This window comes from Macrotis lagotis, chromosome 5 (assembly GCF_037893015.1).
Source record: "Macrotis lagotis isolate mMagLag1 chromosome 5, bilby.v1.9.chrom.fasta, whole genome shotgun sequence".
NCBI lineage: Eukaryota > Metazoa > Chordata > Mammalia > Peramelemorphia > Peramelidae > Macrotis > Macrotis lagotis.
In genome coordinates, this window is record NC_133662.1 from 105,104,863 (window position 1) to 105,116,713 (window position 11,851).

An 11,851-nucleotide genomic window follows, 5' to 3' on the forward strand; every position below is an offset into this window, starting at 1 on the left:
TGTAGCTTACCTTGCTCCTTCAGGAGGGAAACTTAAATAACTGCTTCTGATGATCCTTCCAACTCCGAAATTCTGTAATTCCTGGAGGTTGAAATGGCTGTTTCCTTCCTCACCTGCAGTTTTCCTGGACCCGACAGGGCCAAAAGAAAAAACCAAACCCAATCAGATTTGGTGAAGCAGTGCAGCTCCGGCAAAGAGTTGGGTTTGGCCAGAAGGCTTTCCATCTTTCCTGGGAGGGGGCCAGGCTAAATCTCCTGGCAAATTCCCCTGCCCCTGGCTCCACCAAGACCTCTCAGATGAAACTCAAGTACTTTCAAAAGTAAGGGTTGAAGGAATGATTGGGTGCAGGAGACCCAGAATGGCATCCGAAGGCCAATCCATTTTACTAGGGAGAAAACCGAGGCCCATTGCCCAACAAAATCCCCCGAGTGGTAAGGGGCCAAACAAGACCTCGGTCCTGTGCCATTTACATTGGCGGTGTACCCCGAGGAGTGAAGGAGACCGGGGAAAGAGGGTGCCACGAGCCCAGACCCGGGGTGGCAGAGGCTGCCGGCTGCATCGCGGAGCAGGGGAAGGAAGGAAAGGGCGAAGAGACCCCGGGAAGGGCAGCCTGGGGCGTGGGCAAAAAAGGGGCGCAGCCTTGCTCTCCAGAGACCTCGGGAAAAGTTATTCCTAAGCTCCCGCCCCAACTTTCGCCTCCAATTTTCCCTCACTAGGTGCAAGGTTCCAAATATCCCCCGCCCCGGGGAGGGGTGGGAGGACACAGGGAACGAGGCTGGAGTGGGGAGGCTTCTGCCCCCCGTCCAGCCCAGCCCGGCCCAGCCCGGCCCAGCCCGGCCCAGCCCAGCGCAGCCCAGCCCAGGTCTCTTACCTTTCGCTTCCCTCCAGGCACAAGTGGCCAAAGTTTGTCCCCGAGCGAGGGCTCAAGCGCTCCCGGGCCCGGGCGCACGGGGGCCTGCCGGGGACCGCCCCCCGCCGCTCGGCTCCGTCCCTGGCCTTTGGCCCCGGGCCCTGCTCCCGGCCGCAGTTAGGACTAAAATAGGCATCGGAGCCAGGAGGAGGTGGCGGCAGCGCCCGGGCACGGGCTGTCACGGCGCACGCGCCCCCCAGATGCGCCCCGACTGCAAGTGCCGAGATGCTTGCCAGGCGGAGACACTGAGCCCCTCGGCGTGCTCTGAGGAGGGCTGGGGGGGGGCTCTCGAGGAGGAGGGGGCATCCCAGGTAACGGGCAGGGGCGCAGTCTTTACAGGATTCACGCCTTCCCCTGCTCCGTTCGGTTTTCATTTCACCTCAAGGGTCGGAGAGATGAATAACAAACGGCAGAACAGGGGGAGACCCGGGAGACAGGACGCGGGGCAGCAAGTTCTGTGGCTTTATGGATTTCGGACTTGGGATGCCATGCCATGGATCCATGGAACTTCCTCCGCAGCAGACTGGCCGCTCGTCTATGACTTACAGCTAGAAACGTTTTCTCTGGTGATGCCAAGAGACGTGAAGTCGCTTGCACCCGACCAGATGGTCTTCTGAGAGGCAAGAATTAACGTCAAAAGATTCTCATTTCAAAGCCCACCTCCCGGCCTTTAGTCTTTGCTGTCTCTGTAAAACAAAATAACCTAATATAAATCTCGAGGTGTGTGTTTTTCTTCCCACCTTCCCTACTTTGCTCCATTCACGGTTTCTTCTGCAGGGTAATGCAAGTTGAATTACAAGTCTCTTTTTTTTAAAAAAGATTTTTTCAAGGCAAATGGGGCTAAGTGGCTTGCCCAAGGCCACACAGCTAGGTAATTATTGTGTCCGAGGTCGAATTTGAACTCAGGTCTTCCTGATGAATTACAAGTCTTTTTTTTTTTTAGGTTTTTTTACTAGGCAAATGGGGTAATGGGATTAAGTGGCTTGCCCAAGGCCACACAACTGGGTAATTATTAAGTGTCTGAGACCGGATTTGAACCCAGGTACTCCTGACTCCAAGGCCGGTGCTTTATCCACTACGCCTCTTAGCCACCCCAATTACAAGTCTTAATAGGAAATGGAACATATCTTCATTTCCCCTACAGCATCATCACACCATTTCCTATTTTTATCTAACTCCTTGCTGAATCCATCATCCCTCCTTCTGAGAGCCATCTGCAATCGAGTCCCATGCTAATATTTTAGAAGCTTATTAAGTTTATTTGCATAAACATGCCTTTAAATAAATAACCTGGCTAGTATACATTTTTTCCTTTCCTTTTCTTTTTTTTTTAGGTTTTTGAAAGGCAATGGGGTCAAGTGGCTTGCCCAAGGCCACACAGCTAAGTGTCTGAGGTCAGATTTGACCTCAGGTACTCCTGACCCCAGGACCCGTGCTCTATCCACTTTGCCACCTAGCCTCCCCTAGGCTTTATTTTTTTTTTAAATTAGCTTCTTAGCTCTCCATTTTTTTCTGGGTGAAGCTAAAACAATTTAGAGAAGGGAGACATATTAGGAGCCTACAGTTAGAGAAGTGGAGGAGCTCCAGAGATCATCCAATGCAACCTCCTCATTTGAAGCCAGTTCATCTGACTCCAAATCCAGCACTTTCAGACTACAAGTCAAAAAGCATTTACCATGTGCCTCTCCACTGGAATATAACTGCTTTTCCAGATGTAATATTCTCTTTTCTCAGCCAATTGATCATAAATCATTTGATACCAACTTTGGGTGATTCTAGAGCAGAAGAGCGGATTCCAGAGGAGTCTTCTGAGTTCTTTTGGTTCAGGTATAAGCCAAAGATCTTTGCAGTCCAATAATATTAATGGTGCTTGCCATACTGTAGGAACTGACTATTAACTCACTGCCATTTTTCTGCAGCCCAAGTCACAGTCAGGCAATTTTGAAACCAAAACTGACTAGACATGAGTAAGTTAGGAAAAAAACATAAAGAATATGATAAAGTTTTTTGGTATTAATTATCATCAATATTATCAACATACTTTTATTACAAAGTATTCATTTTAAAGAATATGAATGCCACAAAATTTCTTGAGATAGAGGTATTATTCATTTTGTGATATTTTGTTAAAGTATGATTTTAATCATGTCTTTCTCCTTCTCAAGAAACTTTGGTGGCTCCATGTTTCCTCTAAGATAATAGTAAGTTTCTCTAACATTTCTGCTATTTCTCCTCTCCCTCCTTCTCTTCTTTCTCTCCTCATTCATCACACTCCATCATCTATCTATGTAAATTTACACAGAATGTCTCTATGACTGGAATGGCTTGTCACCACCACCACTCCTTAGCACTGCTAACTCCTTTTATAGATCAGCTTATGGGGTTATCTCCCATGTGAGTCCTAATCTAAACCTTCCCAACTGCTAGAAGCACCCCCTTTTAAATGATTTTGTGTGTATTTTTGTATTTGAGTATAGGCACACATTTTGTTTTCTTTGTTGAGAGCTTAAGTTCCTTGAAAACAACTCCAAGCTCAGAATAAGTACTGAAAAATGTTTGTTGATTGACTGATTGATTGATGAGCCAACTGTATGTGTGACAATGAAGGCTCAAACCCTCTGATGGAGAGTAATATGGAAAGAGTCACATTTTCTAAGACATGAGTGTACACTTTTCAAATCTTTCTTGGGTACAAAAATGCCAAGGATTAGAACACTGTTGGGGTCATTAGAGGAAGGTGATAGAGTAGAAGAGAATAGAGTAAGGGAGGCATTTGATCTTGCATTTTCTGCTGGACCATTTCTTGAGCCCAACTCCACAATCTATTGGCAGAACTGGGGTCATAATCAAAAGTAAAATTGTACTGTAACAAGTTAAAATAGCATTTTTGAAGACTTTTTTTAATACCAAATTTGTTGAGACTGCAGTAGGGGACACATGTATGGAAGATTAGAGGAAATTTGAAGGTGAGGAAAAAGAAGAGAAAATAGGTAGAAATCCACTGACCTAGTTAAAGACTGAAACTTAAATATATTGTTCCCTAAAGCACATTGATTAGCATCACAAAAGTCTAGGTTTAACATTTTTTACTTCCTCTGATATTATATAGAATATGTGTAAAAATGCATTCAAATATGCTGATCCAGGGATATCAGATAAACTCATGAAGAAAAAAAGCATTGCTTTGGGTGTGTGTATGTGTGTGTGTGTGTGTGTGTGTGTGTGTGTGTGTGTGTGTGTGTGTGTGTGTGTGTGTTGGTTGCAGGTGAGTTTGGAAGTAAGAATGGGCTGTCCTCAATTCCTCTTCTGACTATGTGATGCTAGGTAAGTCATAATTTTTCAGTGCCTCAGGTAATCTTCCAAGACCATAAGCTAGGAATGAGTTATCATTTTTCATTAGTGGTTCACACCAGGACTTCCGTTCATGGTTAAAATTATAGATCCAGAGCATCATCCCTGACAATACTCCCAGGGGCATAAAATACATTTTTTTGTTCAAAACTGTGAATTTTTGGTGAGGAAATTTCCTCTCCTGATGGAGCCGTGGCACCTGCTCTTCAATTTAAAATCTTAGACAGTTGCTCAATTATCTTGAGGAATTAAATGATTTGTACAGAGTGACAAAATTAGAATAGGCCAGAGGTGAGACCTGAACTCAGATCTTCATGATTTATCAACTATGCCACCACTGTGTCTTTGTTGCACTATATTTATCTTTATATTTCTCTTCATCTCTTTTATTCTCTATTATTTGCAGGTCTTTTATAGGTTTTACTTGACCAATCTATCGAAGGATAAGACTGATCCATTACACAGTTTATATCTTTCTAAGTACTAATGTAAGAAGAACTTGGTTCAAATCCTGCTTCAGACTATTGCTAGTTATGTGAACCTGGTTAAGTCACAATCTTCTTGGACCTCAATTTTATTATCTCTTAAATGATGAGGTTGAAACTGATGACTTTTGAAAGATTTTCTTCAGCTCTAACTCTACAGTGCTATCATTCTATGAGCCCAAAACTCATATATTTGGTCTCTGGAACCAGGTGTTGGGACCATTTTATTGATGGGAAGATGATGTACCATAAGCATGAACAATTTTAAATTATAGTCAGAGATTCACCTCAAAGTTGAATAACTTATAAGCTTCCCATTTTATTATAAGAAAACTATATTTGGTTACTTTAAATGATCAAATCTAAGTCAGGAATTCTCGACATGAGATTATAGGTTTGTTTCCCCTCATATTTGTTGGATTACTTATGGCTGCCATGGAAAGGTCAGATTGACAAGATTTTCTAGCACTAGTTGAAACAAATGTGAAATAAAAGACAGTTTTCACAAAAGTAAAAGAATGGAAATGATAAGGGGTTGAGGGGAAGAATTGAATAGTCACTTGTTAGAGGCTTGTCTATTACCCCACAGAACCAAGTAGATGGTATAACTTCAATATCAGCAGCTATTTCTATCATCACCTTTCCAGAAACCTTATCCTGTCTCCAAATGAACAAAAGAAAATTGCTGAGACTTTATATTTGAGAAGAGTGTATTTTTGCAGTAATTGAACAAGATTGGGATGAAATTTTGTTTTTAAGAGTAGAAAAAATTTTGAAATTCTTGTGGCGTATAAGAACAAAATCATACACTCCTTTTCTTCCTTGAGTACCTCCCTAAAGATCTGAATCAGTGTGGCATTTCTTTAGATTGCTAGTTTTAAATGTATAGGAATTGTGCCTTCCCTAGAATTCATTTTTATATAACCCTTTTTAGTTAACCACACAATGCTAGGCAATCACATGCTGTTAACTGACTACTAAATCAGGGTCTTTCTGTTAGTTCTTTCTTTTCTTTATTTATGAATCTCTATTAGCTACATTAACATTTTTGTGTGTATGTGAAGATCCATTGTAACAGTTATCTCAATCAAAAACACTTAGTTTACTTTGGATTCTGCTTTTTGTTTCAAACTGACTTGCTGGATGGAAGTAGTTCTTGAAAATAATCAAATGAATTTCTTCATAAAAAATGTAGATGACTACTTTTTGTCCTGACTCTGACTTGCTAGACTCATGAAATAGGGATCAGAAATGACAGTTTTTACTAGTGTATATATGAGGTGGATATATTTTCATGTAACTGCCTCTTACCAAACCATGTGCCTCCCAAAAGTTAATTACCAAATATGACCCAAGTGAAATTTGACTTTGAAGTTTAAGGAAAATCTGATGCTGTTTTCAAGTTTTAAGAGTTGATTTTAAGTTAATTAGTTGATAGATTTTCTTTGGTGGTGATGAATGGCTTAGAGTAATAGATCACAACCTCCAAAGAAATGAAGTAGAAAACAGAAAACAATAGAGAAGAGGTACATGAGCAGGTAGCAACTTGTAAACAAGGAAAGTGCTTCAAATGATGTGATAAAATAAATCTATGATTTAAAAAAAATTGATTGATTACCTTGGGAGAGTGAGGGATAAGTGAATGGACAACCCATGATCTCCAAATGAACTTTCAATATAAATAGAAGAGGAATATTTCAAGTATGTTGGATAAGATCCCCATTTGACAAATAATAGGAGGACATGGATGAGGGCCTCAAGTCAAGGAAACTTCTCTTCTGAGTTCAAATCTATCCTCAGACTAGCTGTATAACCCTGGGCAAGTCACTTAACACTGTTTTCTGCAATTTCCTCATCTTTATTTATTTATTTATCTATTTATCTATCATCTACCTATCTATCTGTCTGTCTGTCTGTCTGTCTGTTTGTTTATTTATTTGTTTATTTATTTAGGATTTTGCAAGGCAATGATGTTAAGTGGCTTGCCCAAGGCCACACAGCTGGGTAATTATTGTCTGAGGCCAGATTTGACTCCTGACTCCAGGGCTGGTGCTCTATCCACCACCTAGTCACCCCAATTTCCTCACCTTTAAAATGAACTGGAGAAGGAAATGGCAAACCACTCAAGTAGCTTTACCAAGAAAACCCTAAATAAGGTCACAAAGAGTCAAACATGACCAAACAACAACAACATGGTTGAGGGCCATTTTGAGGACAAGTGGAATGCTATCGTTATTGTTGCAGGCAATATACATGTATCTGAAATCATTAATCCACTGATGTGTTAGTATATCACAAAGATGAGTGTTTTCCTAACAGACTGGATGTAAGAGAGTAATGACACAGAATAATAATGATGCTAAATGCCAACAGGGCATCCACTTGAACACTTTTTGCTTATCTCCTTTTCCATGATATCTAAAATTACGTTTCATAAAGTAGGCACTCAGTAAGTATTTATTGAATTGGGCTGGATTCCAAACATTATCATTTACTACTTATCTGAAGAAACAATGCAAATATTCTTAAGTATCTAAGGGAAAGCATTCAGAGGTTTTATTCAATCTTGTTTCTTTTAAAAAATGTAATTAGTTTTCTTTTCTTAGCTGTTCCATGTAGCATATATATAAGTATCTATTGTTTCAAGCCAAAAGGATGGGTGAATTGCAAAACTTTAATGAATGCACAAATTTCAGTGAGTTAGGATTTCCCTGGGGAATCCAGAAATTAGTACTGACTCTAGAAGCAGACTTATGAAATATGCAGTAACCCAGATTCCAGAAAAAAAAAAAAAAGATGTAGCAGAATTAAAAAGCAGTAAATCTCTGACTTGAAGTTGACAGCAAGGTACCTGCAAATAATTGCAATGTCAGAAACTATGGGCTTGATATTCCCTCTCCCTATTCTTTCTCGTATATCTTTTGGTTGTTTGTTTGCTTTTTTTATTTTTAAGTGAAAAGCAAGGGAAAGGATGAAAAATTAGACAAGAAAATGTTTTGTGAGTTGCTTATTGTAAATGGTAGAGGGGAAACAAAGATTTGTAGATTTGACATTGCTAACCCCACATTTTTGCTATTTTTCTCATTCCTAGTCTACTGTAGTACTGTTTGTCCTGCCTAATGGGTCTTTTCTTTGACCCACTGAACATCACCCTGGTTCTATTATTGGCTCTTTTCATTTCTATAAAGATGAGAGGCAGTGTGGTATAATTCCTTGAGAGATAGCATCAGAGTTCTGAAAGACCTGGCTGCAAGTCTCACCTCTGGCACATACTGACAGTGTGTCACTTAACTACTTAGTTTCTTCATACTCTGTCTATAAAGAAAAGATGCCCATCTGCATTGATAATTGGAGTTTTTCATCAAAGAGTTCTTTTCTCTATGTAGAAGACTCCCAAATACATATTACTTCCCCTCTACCACTCTCCACTCCTGTATTTTCAGGTGCCTCTTGGACATTGCTATGTTCTCCCTTGATATGAAAGCACCTCAAGCTCAACTAAACTCATTGTCTATCTCTAAAACTTGTTCCACCTCCTAACTTCCATTTTTGTTGCTGACATTATCTGGGTAAACTCCAAGTTAGACAAGCAAAATCTTTTTTTCATTTTCCCCTGCATTCCAGCAGTTGTCAAATTCTATTGATCAATTCCTGAAGTATTTCTTACATTTATCCCCTTTAGATTCCCTCTTACCACTCTATCACTTTTTTGCATACCTACCTTTTAACTAGACAACTACTATGGCACCTAACAGATTTCCCTGTGTCTAATCTGTCTTCAGTTCATCCTTCATATAATTGCTGAAGAGACAACATGACATAGAATAAAAAGTTCTGGATTTGGAGACCAAGGAGTTGGGTTCAAATCCCAGATTTGTGACTTATTAACTACACAACTTTGGATAAGTGGACACATCTCTTGGTCCTGCATTGATCTGACCATGTCATTTTCTTCAAATTTCATCATCTCCTAATCACACAATATTCAATGAATAAAATATAAAGCCCTTAGTCTAATATTAGAGCCTCTCAACAATCTACCTCTAACCTACCTTTCTTTTTTTTTCTTAGCTCTAATTCACATTAGTGGCTTTCATGTATTCTATTCTCCAGTCACACTGCTCTATTTCCATTTTCTAATCTCATTCTACTCTGAATTCTTCATCCTAGAAGACTACTTCAGCTCTGGAACTCACACCCCTGAAATGCTTTCTGACTCTGGGACTCCTTTCTCCTATAAAGATGAGAGTCTCTCAGAACTTCCCTTTAAGGAGAGTGCCCAAGGTAGCCAGGAAAGTAATAATAATAAATAACAAAATAAATAACAAAAATTATTTACTAACAGATTGTTTCTTTCTGAACTTGAGCCCCCTCCCCAAATACATCATCCCCCTCTTGAGTTTTTTTGGTTGTTTCCTTGTTGTCATCATTCTCCAGTGTTTAACACATGGGTGACACTTCCAAATCATTGTACACACTGTTTCCTTTCCTGTGTCTAGAATATAGTTGTTCCTCTTTCCCCACCTTCTCTAACCACTAATATTACTTTTCTTTTTATTTAACTCAAGGGTCCCTTCCTTCTTCATGTCTTTGTGGTTTTCCCAGCTAGGAATCATCCTTCCCTCCTTGAATTTCTTGGTCTATGTTGACCTACTTGGCCTTCTTGTTTATCTTCTCCAACACATTTAGTGATTTTAGAAAATTCTTAATCCCAATTTTCTCATTGAAAGAAAGACTTAGCTTTTAAATTCCAGTATCCCAATGGTATTCTTGTATACCTAAAGGTCATAGAATACTCCTATCTCCAGTTAAAAGTGAGTATCACTCACAGGGTGATGGAAGTATCCATGATTGATATGAGCAGCTGCAATACATTTCAAATAAGAAATAGTTGATCTTAGGGAAGTCATCAAAGAAATATATGATCAAACAGAACCTTGAGTTGTCACATTGCAAGGATGAAGAAAAGATGATTGATGGAGAGCCCATGTGTAGCCTGCAAAACTCTGGTATCTATATTATGTGAGGCATTCATTAATCAATAAGCATTTATTAAAAATGTATTTATTATGTGTCATGCATTCTGTTAAATACTAAGGATACTCCAAAAGGAAAAAAAAACTCTCCTCTTGAAGGAGTTTACATTCAAATGGCGGAGACTACATAAAAGTGACTATTTATGAATAAAATACATACAAACTAAATGGGGTGGCTAGGTGACGTAGTGGATAGAGCACCAGCCTTGGAGTCAGGAGTACCTGGGTTCAAATCCAACCTCAGACACTTAATAATTACCTAGCCGTGTGGCCTTGGGCAAACCACTTAACCCCATTGCCTTGGAAAAAATGTCTAAAAAAACAAACTAAATGGAAGGAAACAAAGGATAAAAGCAAAAAGAAGTCATGGAAGGCATTGAGCACATTGGCTAGAACCCCTTGAATAACTTTGATAATATTTAACCCTGAATAACTTACTGAAGGATAGGAACAAGAATTATATTAGTTAAGTAGGCCAAATTGGGTTGCCATTTGCCATGTGAGAAAGACTGTTGATATCAGTGAACTCATAGATCCACTTGAGTATTTGAATATAATTTATATATATATATATGTATATATATATATATATATACATACATATATATAATGGTTAATTGTGTATAATTCATCTCATTACAATTGGCTAATTTAATCATGGAAACAAGAGATAAATACCAGGACTCAGGTTGATGATACTGTACATATAAATTGCAAAGACAAATCTATACCTTGTTATTCCTTTGCAAAATGTGAAGTTTAAAAAACAACTGTCCAGGGCCATGACATTCTTTAAAAAACTGAACCTGTCATATATGGAAAAAGTCAAGAAATGGCCTCAAGGAGTATGAACTTTGACAGTAGAGAAGAGAGCCTACTATGGACTTCAGGAGAGAATTCGCCCAGTCCCTTGGGAGTATAAGTAGGGAGAAGAGTAGGCATAGAGAAGTCATCTGGTGAAGACACTGTTCATATTACAGAGCAGTATGTGTGAACTCCACAAGAAAAGACACTGAGATCCTGCAGTACTGAAAGTTCTATTGTCTTGGCCAGAGCATTCTCTACATTTGGTATCATTACCAGCTTAAATTAGTAGCCATTCTTCCTACTGAAAATTATGTTTATTTGTGGCAAAGCATGCTCCAGCTTCAGAGAGATAATAATTTGTAGCTACTGTTCTTACTAAGTCATCTTAATAAATTCTTTTGCTTTGAGCTAACCATGTCTACTAACTGACTATTAAGGGTATGTGCACCCTAAGGACTCCTATATTTTTAGGAATATAATTCCAGAAAATACCATTGAACCTGAGAGAAATCACTCATTGGAGGCCCAACCTGCAAACTTCTGAGTGACACATTGAGGAGATATTCAGATATGCTGCTACATACATACATATATAATATATATATATATATATATATATATATATATATATATATATCATCTCCTTGATTACATTGTTAGCTCCTTGAGGGTGTGGGCTAAGTCATCCTTGTGTTCCCAGTATCTAACCCAGTGTCTTGGACTGTGGAAATGCTTGATAAATAATTGAATTTGTTTTATTTTTCATAAAACTATTTCAAAATAGTGAAAAGGAAATCATTAGTCATGATTAGGTCCAGGGGAATTGTGTTAAGCATGAATAAAGTCTGATATGGAGAGAGGAACTGAAAATAGAAGATAGGGCTGAGAAGTTGAGGAAAATGTAAATATGTATATGGTCCTCACAATCTGAAAATGAAAGTCGAGAAAAGGATCTTGTGCTTCCCAAGGAACCTTTAGGGAGGACCAAATGAGCCTTCCAGAATAGCTCTAGACAAGAATAGACCATCCTTTACTGAACTTATCCTAGTCTGAACCTGCATTCCGTGAAAGAACTGCTTTCCCAGAATATACCTAATCTCTATTTTGGGTTGATTGCTCCAAATGGCTAGAATGAACTAGAAGGTAATTTTATTCAGCTCTGCTTCACTTTAGATCCTTCTAATGCCTCTTAGGAGATGACCACTTATTCTTAGGTAGAAAGATTTTTAAGCCCTTAACCACACCTCTCTATCTTCATTCAT

General features: G+C 39.2%; 1 protein-coding gene across 2 annotated transcripts in view; it reads right to left on the minus strand.

Moving 5' to 3' along the window:
- POPDC1 (popeye domain cAMP effector 1) overlaps window positions 1-956 on the minus strand; it is a 54,935-nt gene extending 53,979 nt beyond the window's left edge. For both annotated transcript variants that reach the window (XM_074187253.1, XM_074187254.1), the window contains exons 1-2: window positions 872-956; window positions 11-124 (exon numbers count right to left, since the gene is read on the minus strand). The gene's annotated coding sequence lies outside the window, so the exon portion shown is untranslated. The remainder of the gene's footprint in view (window positions 1-10; window positions 125-871) is intronic.
- Between the last annotated feature and the right edge of the window lie 10,895 nt (window positions 957-11,851).